Raw genomic sequence first — 15,917 nt, 5'->3', positions numbered from 1 at the left:
CCTAACCTAAGTTATGACTCATAATGGCGGCCATGTTTTCATGCTAAAGCTAAATTGATGTCACATGGTTAATTCGACGGACAATAATTTATAGTTTCACCCATTTTCAACAATTTTGGTATTGGTCAAGTTAATTATGACGTCATTAAATGTCTATGATTCAAAATGGCGTCCATGTACTGCTAAAGCTAAATTGATGTCACGTGGTTAACCCATTTTCCATTGTCCAGAACTTAATTCCTGTATTGGTCAAGTTTTGACGTCATAAAACGTCACTGACCCATAATTTTGGCCAAAATAGATAAAGAGTTCATATGAGGCGTTGACTTTGCAAACACGGAAAATTTTGACTGACCTTATTTTGTCACCTTAATTCATGTATTGGTCAAGCTCTGACGTCATCACACGTGACTTGACCCATAATGCGTACCAAAAAATTGAACTATTTTTTATTTCCATATGATCCTAGAGTTTATAGTTACAATTATTTAATTTTTAATTTCCATATTACCTAAGGTTAAATTTAGCTTTAATCTTATATCGAAAAGGTCCATTTTTAATTTCATCCCGATTAAAGGGGGGTTTAATGTAAACTTATCAAAATCGAACTTGATACGAAGCTTAGGGGGGAGGGGGGTTACATTATTTATCGCGTCTGACTGCTAAAGGCCAAGTACTTAAAACATCTTACATATTCATTAGAACCCAAAAAAAATCTTAAAATCTTTTTTTTTTTAACTATAAAAAAGAATTTGCCACCCCTCTCCTCTTTTTTTGGCCCCTCTTCAGCTTAATTCCTGTTTAATACACCAACTGAATCATTAAACTTTGTTTTATAACAAGGGTCGGACAGTTTACCTTAACCCTGATTGTTCACAAAGCCCTGGGAATTTTTAAAAGTTATATATAGGCTTAATATAGTATTTTTTTTAATTTGTTTTATAATAGCTTTATTATGAATATTTAGTAGGATTTGCGTTAAATTTTGCTGGAATTTCATTCATTTTTGATAGAAATTTCGTTAAATTTCATGGGATTTCAGTAATTTCCATGAAATTTCGTTATTTTTGATGGGAATTTCTTTTAATTTTATGGGATTTCAGCAATTTCCATGAAATTTCGTTATTTTTGATGGACATTTCGTTAAAGTTTATGGTATTTCAGAAATTTTCACGGAATTTCAGTAATATTCATGGAATTCCAGTCATTTTCACCCATGAAATTCCTTGCGTATATTGAAATTTCGTAAAATTTAATAAAAAAAATTGTTAATTTAACAGAACTTAGTTAAAATTAATTTAATTTGGTTAAAATTGATGCCATTATATTAAACTATGTACTCACGAAGAGCATTCAAATCAACTATCCGATCCCTTTTTTAAAACAGATCCGTTTCCAACCTTAAAACCTTAAAAAAAAAATAAAAAAATATCAAAAAAATGGCGGAAATTTTTTAAAGCCCAACTCATTTGTGTTTTAATAATACCACCTACAAATTTTTGTTAATATCTTCATATACTAAGTCTTTAAGATAATCATCTTTATTTTCCCAAAAAAACTCCACACGGTTTCGCTAAATTTTATTCTCCTATAAAAGCACGTTAATTTTTGCCCCCCCCCCTTCTTGGTAATTACTAATTGGCACCTAATGTTAATCACCCGTAGACTAAACCACGATTTAATCCGTGAAACTGCCAATTCTCAAAATCAAAGTCACGAATGCCAAACCAAGATTTCCCTAAATTTTTTGGGTGGTTTTTATTTCATATGAAAAATAATAAAAAAAATTAAAAACAAAAGTTATATATACCAAGAAGTTAGCTAGGTGGGCGGGAATACGTAGTCTTGAAATTCGGAAGGGCCCATAGGCACAAAAGTACAAAGAGAAAATGCCGCCTGTTGCCACCAGGGTGGTAGAAACACTCCAGGGGGGGGGATCGTTTGCTAAAAGAGGATCACTCATTTTGCAACTTTAGATTTGACCTCGGACATGACCCCCGAATAAGATTAATTACAAATTCTAATTTTTCTTTTTTTTTTTTTAATTTATTTTTTTTACTTGTATATTATATTTTTATATTATTTTATGTATAGCGTTTTTGCAATGTTGGAAAGAATATTTTTGTTTGTATTTTTAATTAAGGATAGGTCCCTTATAAGATTGCAAGCATTTATATATTTTTCTGAAGTGTTTTATAAGCTTAGTGTGAACATATTTGTATTGATGAATGTGGGGTTTTAATCAGGAAATAGGTCCCTTCTAAGATTGCAATTTAAAATTATTATTTTTGGATTTTTGTTAGGTGATGTAACCGTTGTCGTGGTTGACATACTACCTGGAATACCTGGAAAAATCAGGTAATTTTTGGAAATGGGTGTCGGGGAATTTTAAAATTGGTAATATTGAAAGTAGGGGAATTTCATATTGGGTTGGGGTAATTTTTTACTATGGCATAAAGTAAGATAGTACAATTAATCTTTTCTACACAAACAAATTAATAAAATACGCAATTAAAATTGGTCAGAGAAAAATAATTAATGATTTTATACGCCAATTTCATAAAAATCTGTCTTTCAAAAGCCAATTTCAAATTTTGAAATCTAAAAATTGTACTATATATTAGGCTATATGAGCCCTGGGCATGGCATAGCGTCACCCCTCGATTTAGTATCCTTGGTTAGTACTTGGTAAGAGGGTACAGTACTTCCTCTGTGTAATTTTTGCTCGATTTATTTTTGGTTCGAATCAAATCAATTTGAAGAACATGCTCCATTTTGTTTCCATCCTGGAAATCCCCAATTTTTTTTTATCGCGAATCGAGATCTCCTCTTACTCTTACAGGACATCAAACTAAACCTTTCTTTTGGGGGGCTTCAGCCCCTTCTACTATAATGGAACTTACTCTACCATACAAAATAGATGCTAGCTTGGACCCCCCACTCTAAACCACCAAATGACCCCTTTAGTTTCAACTCCATTGGATATTTCAGAAAATGGGTATTTTACCAAATTTCCAATAGTTGTCTGTATCAGTGGTAATGTGTTCTGTAGACAATGGGTTTTCCTTTTTGAAAATGGATTTTCTTAACCTCTCTATTAGCCTAGTAGAAAAAATGGGGCTTTTTGCTTATTTCCAGTAAAGTTTAAGTTATTAGCGTCGTCTGCTCAACTTCAAACTTTGTTTACTTCGTTGTAAAAGTTCAAGTTTGGTATAAAATATTGTTTAATGATTTTAATCCACTTTAAATGTGAAATTCAGTGATTAAGTTATTATTTAAGACGTAATCTACAGTAATTAAAGGTAAATACGCGTTAATTTATTAGTTAAATATCAAAAGTTTAGTAGAAATGCAAAATGGATTGATTATTGGCCAAGGCCTAAGGATAGTATTGAAAAAGTTGCTTATTCATGGCCTTATCGTTGGATGCTAAAAATGGTACGTTTATGTTTTACATTTATCTTTAATTCAGATTTAAATTAGTGAGTTTTCGGTAAAATAAGGGCTCCTAGTGTTTTTCAAAACTTAATACTTAAAACAATGCAGTTAAATGCAATAAAACCAGATAAAAGTGTATGTTAAAAGTCAACCAAGCATTGTCTTGTTTATGAGACATATTGGGTTATAACAAAGACCAACAAAGATGCTAGATTCACCAATTCCACTAAGGGATAGCTTGACCAAGTCCAAAAACCCAACTAAACAAATATATTTTGGGTGTTTTTTCTCTCTCTCTCTCTTCTGGTAAAAGAATTGAACAAACCAGTTAAGCCTTTGCCAGCGATATTGTCAACGATATGTTAGGAAACTATAGGTGGGCTCAAAGGGGTTGGACATTTAAGGGGCTTTTAATTCCATGTGTTGAGTGCCCATTACAATTAAAGTTGGCAAAATTTCATGGAAAGTCATGGTATTTATTTTTAAAAAGTAGTAAATATCAACAAACTGTAAAATACTTGATTCCCAAGTTTTGAAATGAATTATGGGACCCCTTGGCTTGTTGTTGTTGAGGGAGGGGGGGAATCCTCGTGCATTTGACCATCGTCCATCATCGGCCTTTATCTGGCAACCTCGTCTTACGTGTACGGACGAGAAATTCAGTAAATTACCTTTTGGGAGAAAAATACCCCGAGTTTTGGCCGAAGAAGCCAAGACCGTATCTGTCCTTATAAGTTAAAAGCAATTCCCCTAAACTAGAATCCGTTACTCTTATACTATCTTCAATGGCTTTTCCCATAGGAGAAGCCCATTCTCACACACGGTATATATATTTATCCTTGGGATTTGTTTATCATTGCGTGTATGAGAGGGGAAAACAAACTATAATGTGGAGAGCCGAGATTTTCCATTATACCTCAGTGTGTTTGTTAACCTGATGGGAATTTATAGCGAGTCCAAGGCTTAGCGTTGTTTATAACAGCAGTAGGGGGTGAATGTTGTAGCTGTAGTGTCAATTCAGGGTTGAAAATGGTTTGTTTGTTAGGGTTTGTGATTTTTCCTTCTGAATGGTATGTTATGTTTTCTATGTGATATTACTTATATATAATGGAATGGAGTCTTTACATTTGATGTAATTATTGCGTCTATTCTTTGAGAGCTAAGCCTTTTTGAAAGAATTCGCTTGATTGAATTTAGAGTTTCGGTAGCTACGTAACGAAGTTTCTTTAATAATTGTTATCAGGAATGCATATAGGTACCTACTAGGAATAATTGTGTACGTGCCATTTTTACTCGACGTATATAGGCAGATTCTTTTGTGGGAGGAGCTAGCTAAACAAATCATTATTTATGACGAATTTTACCCAACCGAATATTATAACCTATCTATGTACCTATGAACTCGTGTTGGTTGCTACTAACCAATGAAATCGCAGTTAGGAAGGCGTCAGAATTATAAGGTTCGGCCCACAAATCTCGCATGTAAATCAACATAGAAATATATATTCCTAGTAGCTTTATGCATTCCTTTTATTATTCTTATACTTATCAGTAAAATATGCTTGAATAGGTTTAAAGTCTTTGAAATTGAAGTATTTTAGTTTCACCTTATTGTTTTCAATGCCCTGAAGGCCTCTGTGTGAAAATCTCCAAATTCTTTAGTTTTAATTAAGAATTATTTTGAATTTTGAGTAATCTCAAAATAACAGAGACGTAGTTAGAATAATTTTCAAAAATAAATAGGTTTACTTATTTAGAAGATATTTAGTTTTGATATCGAATTTAATTAAGAAATAATCCTTAATTAATCAGGGTTCATACGGGTCAGGAAATTTTAAGAAAATATTAACGAAGTCAGGAAATTTGAATCTGGCAACCTTAGGGCCTATAAATCAATTAAAATTAAAAATTAATAATTACATTTTTTTTAAAAACCATAACCAATACAAAATTAATTTAATATACTTTCAAATTTATAAAATAATAAAAAAATATTTGGGTAATATCAATTAAAATTCTTTCATAGCATCTCTCTGATCGGAATTATTAAACACTTAAGCGATTCTTAAATGTCAGATAAATTTTGAATTGGGCTTCAAATTGATTATATAGACTGATTGATATCAAATAACCCTAAGGGGATAATACGATATCGTTTGGTAATATCATAACGCCTTTTAAACGCTACATTAACACTTGACTTAAATTAAAATTATCTAATCCCCCTAAAAAAAGTGTCATTTTTAAAAGCTAAAAGATAAAATCACCGAATTTGTAAATTGAAGTATAGCTAATAATACCGGTTATAATGTTAATACTTTAAAATATGTTTCAGCCAATAAAAATACCGCCTATTTCGCGCCGAAAATTGATAGCGTACAGGGTGTTATTGCAAAAAAGGGCCGGGTGTGATTTCCCATAGAACCACCCATCCCACTGTACTGTACTTTTTGGAATACCCTGTATAGTTTAAGGATTTTTTGAAATATGGGTGTGTGAATGATTTGGTTTTGAAAAAATCTGGGCAAATTGGCTGAAAAAGGGGCGGAGAAAATACCTTACCACCACTACCACCTTACCAGGTGTCCGGTTTGTCTTATAAACACCTTTGATAGTTGATATTAAGGTTTATTTAATCTATATGGTGTTAAAATCCACACACTGGGGTATACCCTTATCTAAAACCAAAATCCAATATGCTGGGGATTTTTTTAATTTTTCTTTGGGTAGTCGATTATATTTTGGGTAAATTATGCTGGCCAGAGTGTGTATGTGAATTGGCAATTTGTTTAAGACTTGAGAAGTTATGTCATAAGAAGTGAATTTACTTGAAATTATCAGATTTACTGATTCTGTTTTGCTATCGCTGGTTAGTTGTTGGAAAGGATTTAGGGGGGATTTGTGGAAATGATTAGGGAAAATGGTCGTGCATAAGGGAAAATTATCGTAAATGGTTAGGGAAAATTATCGTAAAAGGTTAGGGAAAATTATCGTAATAGGTTAGGGAAAATTATCGTAATAGGTTAGGGAAAATTATCGTAATAGGTTAGGGAAAATTATCGTAATAGGTTAGGGAAAATTATCGTAATAGGTTAGGGAAAATTATCGTAATAGGTTAGGGAAAATTATCGTAATAGGTTAGGGAAAATTATCGTAATAGGTTAGGGAAAATTATCGTAATAGGTTGGGGAAAATTGTCGAAAGAAGGTTGGGGAAAATTGTCGGAGGAAGGTCACGTAATTTTTCTGTTAAATATTTGTCAAATTTTCTCTTTCGAATTAGGGTTTTCATAACATCCATAATTAATTCACTACTGACATAGCCGCAAATTCTTGCAAATTTGCGATGATATTAGCTCGGTATAGCCTTTGTAGGAACCGGCGTCAATTTTTCTTAGAAGAACAGGTAGATCTGTATCCGTGTCGAAAACCTACAAAAATAGTTAAAATCATCCCCAATCTTGAGGGCTCCATCACTTAACCCAGTTAAGCTAAAACCCGCTTATTCCAATCCAACACATTCCAATGAATGTCCTTCCCCTCGCTTTGAGGCCAATTATAAAAAACTAACATTTTTCACGAAGTGAGATTAGGGGGACGTACTTCTAACACACAGAGAAAAAAAAATGTTTAAAATGAAAAACTATTTCCAACATTTTTAGCCACCTAAGTTTTAAGTTAACGAAAAACTATTATGTTAGGTATATACTAGATAGCTCTCTAGAAACTTATTTGCACATTGATTGGGGCTATCTGCTGGAGTGACGCCTACTGACGGCTTCGCTAACCATTTTTTTTTTCTTAAAGATATCAAAGGTGTAATGAAATGACCAAAGTTGTATAACATGTTCTAGAATCCAAATATGGCCGGAGATCAAAATGTGGGTTGTTTTTAGTAGAAGGCTTATAGATTATTCAATTAATTTTTATAGTGAAGCGAAATCGTAGGGAAGGAAACCGCCTTCTTGGGTTATTTCTCTGTTGCAAAGAAGCGCCGCTAGAGGCAGTGCGAATCAGCTAGGACTTTAATTATAAAGAGACCCACAAACTTCTCTACTTCTCTTGACACCTACACCAGACGGAGTTCAGTACGCACGTTAGCCAACTCGCAGTGCCTCTAGCGGTGGTGCTTCTTGGATAAATAACCCAAGATGGTGACCTACCTGCCCCTGTGTTTGCTTCACTACAAAATTAATGTAATAGTCAATAAAACTCTATTCAATTTGAACATACATGCACTCAGTTGAGGGGCCCATGCAGTTTAGTGTCCCTTTGTGTAAAATGGTTATCTCTTGAGTGGTGGCGCTAAAATCATGTCGAATCTGTTACATAATATATTACCGCGTGCTAAGAATGTTCCGAGTATTTTTGGTTTTTTCTTTAGCGCGTTCGTTTTCGCGCGCTTGAACCTACTTAAGGAAAGACTGATGGTTTTTCTCTGGCAACACAGTCCGTGATGGCGCGAAAGATGGAGAAAAGCTATCACCCAAGCTGATTACCTTGGTAACCTTCCTGACCACTCCCCTAGTCCCTAATAAAAAAAATAAAGAAAGAAAAAGGTGTAATACATTTGAGCGCGGCGGCCGCTACAGAGCCCTATAGCACGTTCTGTTTGTCTTGTGTTTTGCAAAAAAAAGCTGATTAGTTTTCACCAAATCCCCCCCCCTCCTCTTCTGTGACCCCCCTCCCTCCCCCTCTTGAGGAATATTTTGTTAGTTTTTTAACGGTGGTGAATTTTCAAGTATCACTTCAAGAGTGGATTAGCTGCGCAAGTACTTTGGACGATACTTAGGATATGGTTTGGTTTCTAGAAAGATTTAGGTTGTTTTTAATTTTTTATATCCACAATGTCAGGGAATTGGCCTTAATAGTCAGGGAATTTACAAGGAATTTTGGCTTCAGTCCAAAATGTAAGGGAAGGATTGTTATTTTTCCAAAATGCAAGGGAAAGGTTGTAATTTTTCCAAAATGCAAAGGAGGGCTTGTAATTTTTCCAAAATGCAAAGGAGGGCTTGTAATTTTTCCAAAATGCAAAGGAGGGCTTGTAATTTTTCCAAAATGCAAAGGATCGAGAGCCAACTATTTTTCCAAAATGCAAAGGAGATCTTGCAATGTTTTCCAAAATGCTAGGGAAAGCTTGTAATTTCTCCAAAATGCAAGGGAATATGTATTTAACCGCGACGCAAAAGCAGAAATGCCTCAAAAATTTTAATTAAAACTTAATAATTAAAAGACCCAAAACGTGAACCTAGTAAGAAATACTGCAGTGTAATTCATCTTCAAAAAAATTAATGATAAGCAAAAATTAATTTCCATCCACTGAACATTCCTAAATAATTTATAATTTAACCGTGTTAAAACTTGTTCTTGTTAAATTACTAGGTACAATCTAAAGTAATTATGAAACGTGGTATAGGTAATATACAACTTGAAGATGAAAAAAACCTCATTGTAGATCTATAAAAATGGTTGGGAGGTTTTTTGCAGCAAACTCCTCCTTACGAATTCGTCTATCATCTATAGCTGCCGCATTACCACATTGGAATAAGCGAGCCTGCATAGATGGGTCTCTTTTCATATGGAAATTTAGTTATTTCAAAAACGTGCTATTCCACTCCCTAAAATCTATATAAAACATGGTTACCTGAAAATGAAAATGAAAATGCAATCTTTACTATTAGTGTATTTAAAATGAGGATAGAATCGGGGGGGGGGTAGACCCCCGAAAGGTATATACTATTTATTCTATTAATCATTCCAAAGGCGATGACGTTACGCTCCTAGAGGTGTTAATATTATACACCAACCAAAGGAGCCAGCTAAGAGATCGGATACTTACTTACTTGTACTACCAAATTTGCCCTTTCGAATCGAAACATTTTTATCACGCCATTTTTAAAATATGGAGGCGTTTTTGGCATTGAGCCCAGTTATCCTTGAATTCATATATGAAATCCTATATTTTTTAACCAGTCCTATATTATCCTATAATTTTATGAAAGGAAGGTCCTATAATATTCCCTATATTTTTGACTTAGTTTGGGGGAAGTTTTCGTTTATAGTTTAGCATCAAATTTATCCCAAAATTTAGTTGGCTCTTTTATGATTGAGATCACATTTGACTAGATGTCCACCGAAATTGCTTCAAAGGCTCACTCAGGATTTTTTATACATTATATCATTTAATTTAATTAATTTCCTCTGAATTTTCAAAGTAAAATCCAATTTCTTATTTTTAATTTTTGTCTTTGATTTCGATTTGATTTGGTACTTATTTTTGTACAACTTTCCGACCCCACGACTTCTCTCATAAGATGATGAAAAGCGATGCATTCCGTCTTCGCTTTCAATCTTACCGATGCACGTTCTCTCCTCCGTACCTTTAAAGTGACTTTCATTTAAATTAACTCATGTTGATTAAATCTTTCTCTCTTTTTTGCGGTTAGCTTTTAAAAAGGTATTTTTATTATTATTTGACGGTGTGAAAACTTCGTGATCGTGATGAGTATAAGAGCTAAATTTCTATTGGCTGCGCTTTATTTATTTATTTAAATTGTAAAAGTGGGAGGGGTTTGTGGGTAAAACCCTGATTGTAATTAATGCATTTATTCCAAGAATTTTCTATACAATTAAATTTCAACATAGCCATGGACTTTATAATCTTAAGAGGACTGGCAAATTAAGAATATATATTATTTTTTGCCTTACCAAATTAGTTGGCATAAATTATGATTGCAGGACTTCAGCTTTGGGGGGGATACATACATTTGCAACCTTTAATTAAATTAATGAATTTATTTGAAAGTGACCTTGATATACCACCATCCAGAAAGTAATACAGATCCCCCCGTTACGCGTACCTATGCGACTCTTACCAGTTCAGTTTCCCCATCCTCTAAGATCCATGGCTGCATGCATGTTATACAGTTTTGTATAATATTTTAAACGGTCATTTTTAAATTCGTCTTTATACCTGTGTTGACCACCCGTCGCTATGAGCAACAAAATTCCGGGAAAGGTGGTGGTAGGTATAGTGGTGTTCATATCCAGTTTTTTTGGCAGGTGTCAAAAGTTAGTTTATTTTAGTGTCGGCATCTCATTAACTCCCGCTGAGGGTATCATCGCTCGCGCCAGAACCCGAGGGGGTATTTACCCCCAATTTCTTCTATATAAACACACCATTTAATCGTCAGTATACTTAAAGAGTGTTTGTTCCCTCGAATTTCATCTGTCTTCACGTGAACCTCGTGCAATTCGGACTATTTTTTTCCTCTATGGAAGTTTGTATTATGTAGAACTCCGCCAACCTTTGACCCCCTCTTACTTAGGAAACCCCATTAAATCACTGTCTACAACTTTAACATGAATACTGACTTGAGAAAGAAAGAAGAAAATTACTGAATAAGTAGATTGAATGGTGATGAGAGTTATGATTAGATGCTTTGAAATTTGAAGGAATTTTCACTTTATAGGTTTTCTTATTTTATTTTTTAACATTAATGGTGTTGAATTATGTATTACGTCTAATTTTGGTTTAGCAATTTATTATTTAAGTCTTGTAATTTACCTGGAATTCCTGGAAAAGTCATGGATTTTAAAAATGAGTATAATAGGTTTAATTTTTTATTTTTAACAATGGCGGTGTAGTACTATATATTACGTCTAATTTAGGCTTAGCAGTTTATTATTAAGTCTTGTAATCTACCTGGAATTCATGGAAAAGTCATGGATTTTGAAAATGTGTATAAAATATTTCAGAATTTAGTATTTACTGAATTTCATCGGAAAAAACAGTTTTACTTTTTCGGTTTTTTATTTTGTTTTAAATTCTCTTTCTTTAGTTTTTGATACCAAAGATTGAGGTATCCAAGCAACTAGAAACCCACTCCCTCTTAATAAGAGACTTTGGTCACGATTTTCACTTCGATACCTTAATGATAAATGATATCCAAAGTGTTTTTAAGTTTACGGGCTCAGCGAACAAGGCCTCGTCCCATCAGAGACTAATGGCACTTAACTTAAAACTTAATGTATTCCGTTACACTGATAAGCCTTACTCGATGCCATGACTAAATATATACCAGATTAAACTGGCTGATTTGGGGGATTTTTTTTTTCTTTTTCTTTCTCAACTTATTAGTTAGTTTTCAACTTCTTACTTTTGTTTTATCTCGTAAGGAGATAAAGATAAAGACAGCTAGACCAATTTAAAATGGATTTTTTTCTTTATCGACAACTTCTTGTTTTTTTATTTTAAAATGGTGGTAAGAGTGTGAATTTACAAGAATGTTTGTAGATTTAAAATAATTTGAATGGTGTTGAAATATTATCTGAATTCTGAAATACAGTTCGGAATTCCTGGAAGAATCAGGGATTTTGACATATAATTTTTCCTGAATTCCGGGAAAAAATCGAGGATTTTGAAATTAAATACAGTTCGGAATTCCTGGAAAAATCGAGGATTTTGAAATTAAATACAGTTCGGAATTCCTGGAAAAATGAAGGATTTTAGAATTAAATACAGTTCGGAACTCCTGGAAAAATGAAGGATTTTAGAATTAAATCGGTAATTTTTTCCTGAATTCCTGGAAAAAATCAAGGATTTTGAAATTAAATCGGTAATTTTTCCTGAATTCCAGGAAAAATCAAGGATTTTGAAATTAAATCGGTAATTTTTCCTGAATTCCAGGAAAAATCAAGGATTTTGAAATTAAATCGGTAATTTTTCCTGAATTCCAGGAAAAATCAAGGATTTTGAAATTAAATCGGTAATTTTTCCTGAATTCCAGGAAAAATCAAGGATTTTGAAATTAAATCGGTAATTTTTCCTGAATTCCAGGAAAAATCAAGGATTTTGAAATTAAATCGGTAATTTTTCCTGAATTCCAGGAAAAATCAAGGATTTTGAAATTAAATCGGTAATTTTTCCTGAATTCCAGGAAAAATCAAGGATTTTGAAATTAAATCGGTAATTTTTCCTGAATTCCAGGAAAAATCAAGGATTTTGAAATTAAATCGGTAATTTTTCCTGAATTCCAGGAAAAATCAAGGATTTTGAAATTAAATCGGTAATTTTTCCTGAATTCCAGGAAAAATCAAGGATTTTGAAATTAAATCGGTAATTTTTCCTGAATTCCAGGAAAAATCAAGGATTTTGAAATTAAATCGGTAATTTTTCCTGAATTCCAGGAAAAATCAAGGATTTTGAAATTAAATCGGTAATTTTTCCTGAATTCCAGGAAAAATCAAGGATTTTGAAATTAAATCGGTAATTTTTCCTGAATTCCAGGAAAAATCAAGGATTTTGAAATTAAATCGGTAATATTTCCTGAATTCCAGGAAAAATCAAGGATTTTGAAATTAAATCGATAATTTTTCCTGAATTCCTGGAAAAATCAGGGAGTAATCTTTGAATTGCTGCAATCTTAAAGATACTTAACAGATATTGTTTGAACTTAGTAAACAACCGAACCGAGTCTTAGTACACGCATTTACTTTCTCCATCGATGACCTTTCTTTATAAAGGCAGAGACAGTAATCTCGATTCAATTTGATCCCTTTATGGATGACCAGTTTAAGCGTAAGAACTTACTGGGTTTAAAAGGTCACGGGGAAGGGTCGCCGGGGTTAATCTCTCTCTCTCTCTCTCTCTCCCTTGGGTATTATCTCCAATCGATTTAACACTCTTTAGTTTGACCTTCCTATACGAGACTATACTGACTGCTGACCATCGATGACCGGACTGGGATCAAGTTAAATGATGCGATTTTTGATAAGGATATCATCTTTGATCTCAAATATAGTGATTTTTCTACGTAATATTTTGGCTTAGAAAGAAAATTAAACTTAATTGTGATAGTTAGAAAGATATAACCATTTTAGTTTGTCTCATTGGTTTTCCAAGACCATTCACAAAAAAAAAACGTTTTTCGGACAACAATCGGTTTGGTTTTCCGTTGGGTTGACCTAAAGTTTTTGTTTCATGTCGACTTTGCAAAGATGCGTTCATAAGCACTTACCGATATAACCGGCTTTATATAATTAAACGTCATCGGTTACTCGCAGTCTCGCACTGAACGTAAGTTAGAAATCAAGTTAAGCCTAAATTTACAAGCAGACGAACCCTAACCATGCACGTGCTCCCTTACCGAAATAACCGGTTATATATAATTAAACGTCATCGGTTACTCTCACTGAACGTAAGATAGAAATTAAAGTTAAACCTTAATTTACAAGCAGACGAACCCTGACCACGTGCTCGAGACTTATACCTTGGTCCCCCACACGCCACAAAATAACCTAACCATACATACATGTATGGTTGGGTTAATTTTCAGAAAATGACCTTGCGTAAAATTATTTAAGCAATCACTTAAAATTATTAAATTGATAAAGATTAGGCATAGGTCTAGATCAGATAGAGTTTCATTTGATTGAGTGATTAGTCTGGATCTCGAGTTTCCCCCTTATAGGAGGCTAATAGAGAAGGCGTATAGTGAGTGAGTGTACTTGGAGAGAGGTGGACACGGTCAGTTGGGTTTTAGGGTTGCAAGGCGGGAAAAGATCCTCGTATACGTAGAGTTGGATACGTCCACCTTTTTGCTCTCTGGATGCTCTGATAGTCGGTCGATTTGCTCCGTCAGCAATGCTAACTGTTAACACTTGTCTGTTATGGATGGACGGGTCCTTGACATGTTCAGTACCCCAACGATATTTTATACCATCTCTAGACAGTCCCTCCTTGGAGTCTCAGCAACCCTAGCTCACTCTGCAGTCCAGTTAGGCTTAACATTTCTGCTGCATTATTCCATATTTTATAAAGTTTAGGAAATATCCAGAGGCTAAAATAATTTTAAAATAAAAACCATTATTTCATATTCTGGTTAAAAATCATATAATAGATAATTCATATTATTACAATATTTTTTATTTTAAAGAAATATTACACTATATCCAGTATTTTTTTCTTTTAAATATAATATGTGCTGTGTAATTTATCATGTAATTTCGCGGATGTGAATTTTATGTGTGTTATTAACTCGTTATTATTCAAATTTAACATCATTAATAACCACCGCCAAGTCTTTAGGGGGAAAATTAACTTATTTATTTGACAATAGATGACCCACCCTAAACTAATAATATTGTTAAAAAGAAGAGGGTTGGTTTGGTTTTTTTTTTTTTTTTAATTTTTATTTTGGGTTAAGAAATGGCAGGCTTTGTTAAATATTGAATATGAGTAGTATGTTTAAGGGCTATTATCTGTCATTACTATAGTTTAAAATAAGGATAGGGGGTCTACACCCAAATTATAACCACTTGGTTCAGTCTTAGTTTGCAATACGTATTGAGAAGGGGCTATATTGTTTAGAAAGTATTTAGGGTCGATGTGAAGTTTTGAACGTCAAAATATCCAGGAAATAAGAATTGTTTAAATTATTTTTATATGAAAATTTAGGAAAATCATTGAACTTTTGTTGGTTTTAGTATAATTTTATAATTTATCTAAATTAGTATAAAATAAAAATCTCAAGTTTTTGTGAAGGTTTATTTTAAAATATTGCGACTTTTTATTGCAGTTAAAAATATGAGGAAAATTTTTAAAATTTTATTAAAATAATATGATTTTATTAAATGCATTTTGGGGAATTTAGCACATTAATTATTTTTTCAGATTGATTAATCTGCTAAAATTAAAATAAATTAATAAATTAAATAAATAAAAAATCATATAAACAATTAAATATATTTTAAAACCTACCTTGAATTTAAAAAAAATTAAAATCTAAATACTTTTTTGAAACCATTGTTCTAAACGACCATGGTGTTTCGTTCAACAACAGAACACGCCTTAAGCATCTACTTTTATCACTACATATATGGAGTAATGGCAGCTATTACCCTCGCCTATATTAAACAATGAGGAAAATAACATTAAATGCCACTACCCTACCCTATTGTATTATATACTTACATCAACATTATAATATAGCTAGCTAATGGCCGCGTATACGTCAGCGTGCTAGAGCCCATTGTACAAAAAGGGGTTTTCAAATTGATACCTGATTGGTTAGTAGAATTTTTTCACCCCCTTCATCCCCCCTTGGAGGGGGTTACAGCCCGGGCTAGCCATAATCCATCCATCAAAAAAACCAAGCAAGACCTAGCTAGCTGCATTTTACAAATTACTATCTTTCATATACCAAAGGGGGGGTGCCTCTAACCGCCCCCCTCTCTGAAAGTAACCCCCTTAGGTTCTATCGAAGCTTACCTCGAAGCCAAGTTTTCATCAGATAAGGCTTAGCTAGCTAGCTAGCTCCGAACCGAAGTGAACTGCGAGTAGTAGACTCGTATCATAACTGATGGTTAATCATTCTAGCTTTTTACCGTCTAATGGCAACGCTGTGTGGGAATCTACTGGGTTTTAACACGGCGCTGCCATTAGTCTGGGAGACGTACACGAGTGAGGCCGCTATCTGG

The 15,917-nt window shown here is 33.3% G+C and overlaps 1 long non-coding RNA gene across 2 annotated transcripts in view; it reads left to right on the top strand.

The window, feature by feature from the left end:
* LOC149653841 (uncharacterized) overlaps positions 1–15,917 on the top strand; it is a 161,095-nt gene that overhangs the window by 33,062 nt on the left and 112,116 nt on the right. The window contains exon 2 of one of the 2 annotated variants that reach the window (XR_016370802.1): positions 2,304–2,358. This is a non-coding gene — a long non-coding RNA (uncharacterized LOC149653841). Of the gene's footprint in view, positions 1–2,303; positions 2,359–3,172; positions 3,439–15,917 lie in introns of those variants that run through there. The other variant, XR_016370804.1, reaches the window with a different exon arrangement.

This window comes from Phalangium opilio, unplaced genomic scaffold, assembly GCF_054372755.1.
Source record: "Phalangium opilio isolate 3A_F unplaced genomic scaffold, DU_Popi_V2 ptg000081l_1, whole genome shotgun sequence".
Classification (NCBI taxonomy): domain Eukaryota; kingdom Metazoa; phylum Arthropoda; class Arachnida; order Opiliones; family Phalangiidae; genus Phalangium; species Phalangium opilio.
The sequence above is the reverse complement of the archived record's forward strand: the minus strand, read 5'-3'. Positions and strand labels throughout refer to the sequence as shown.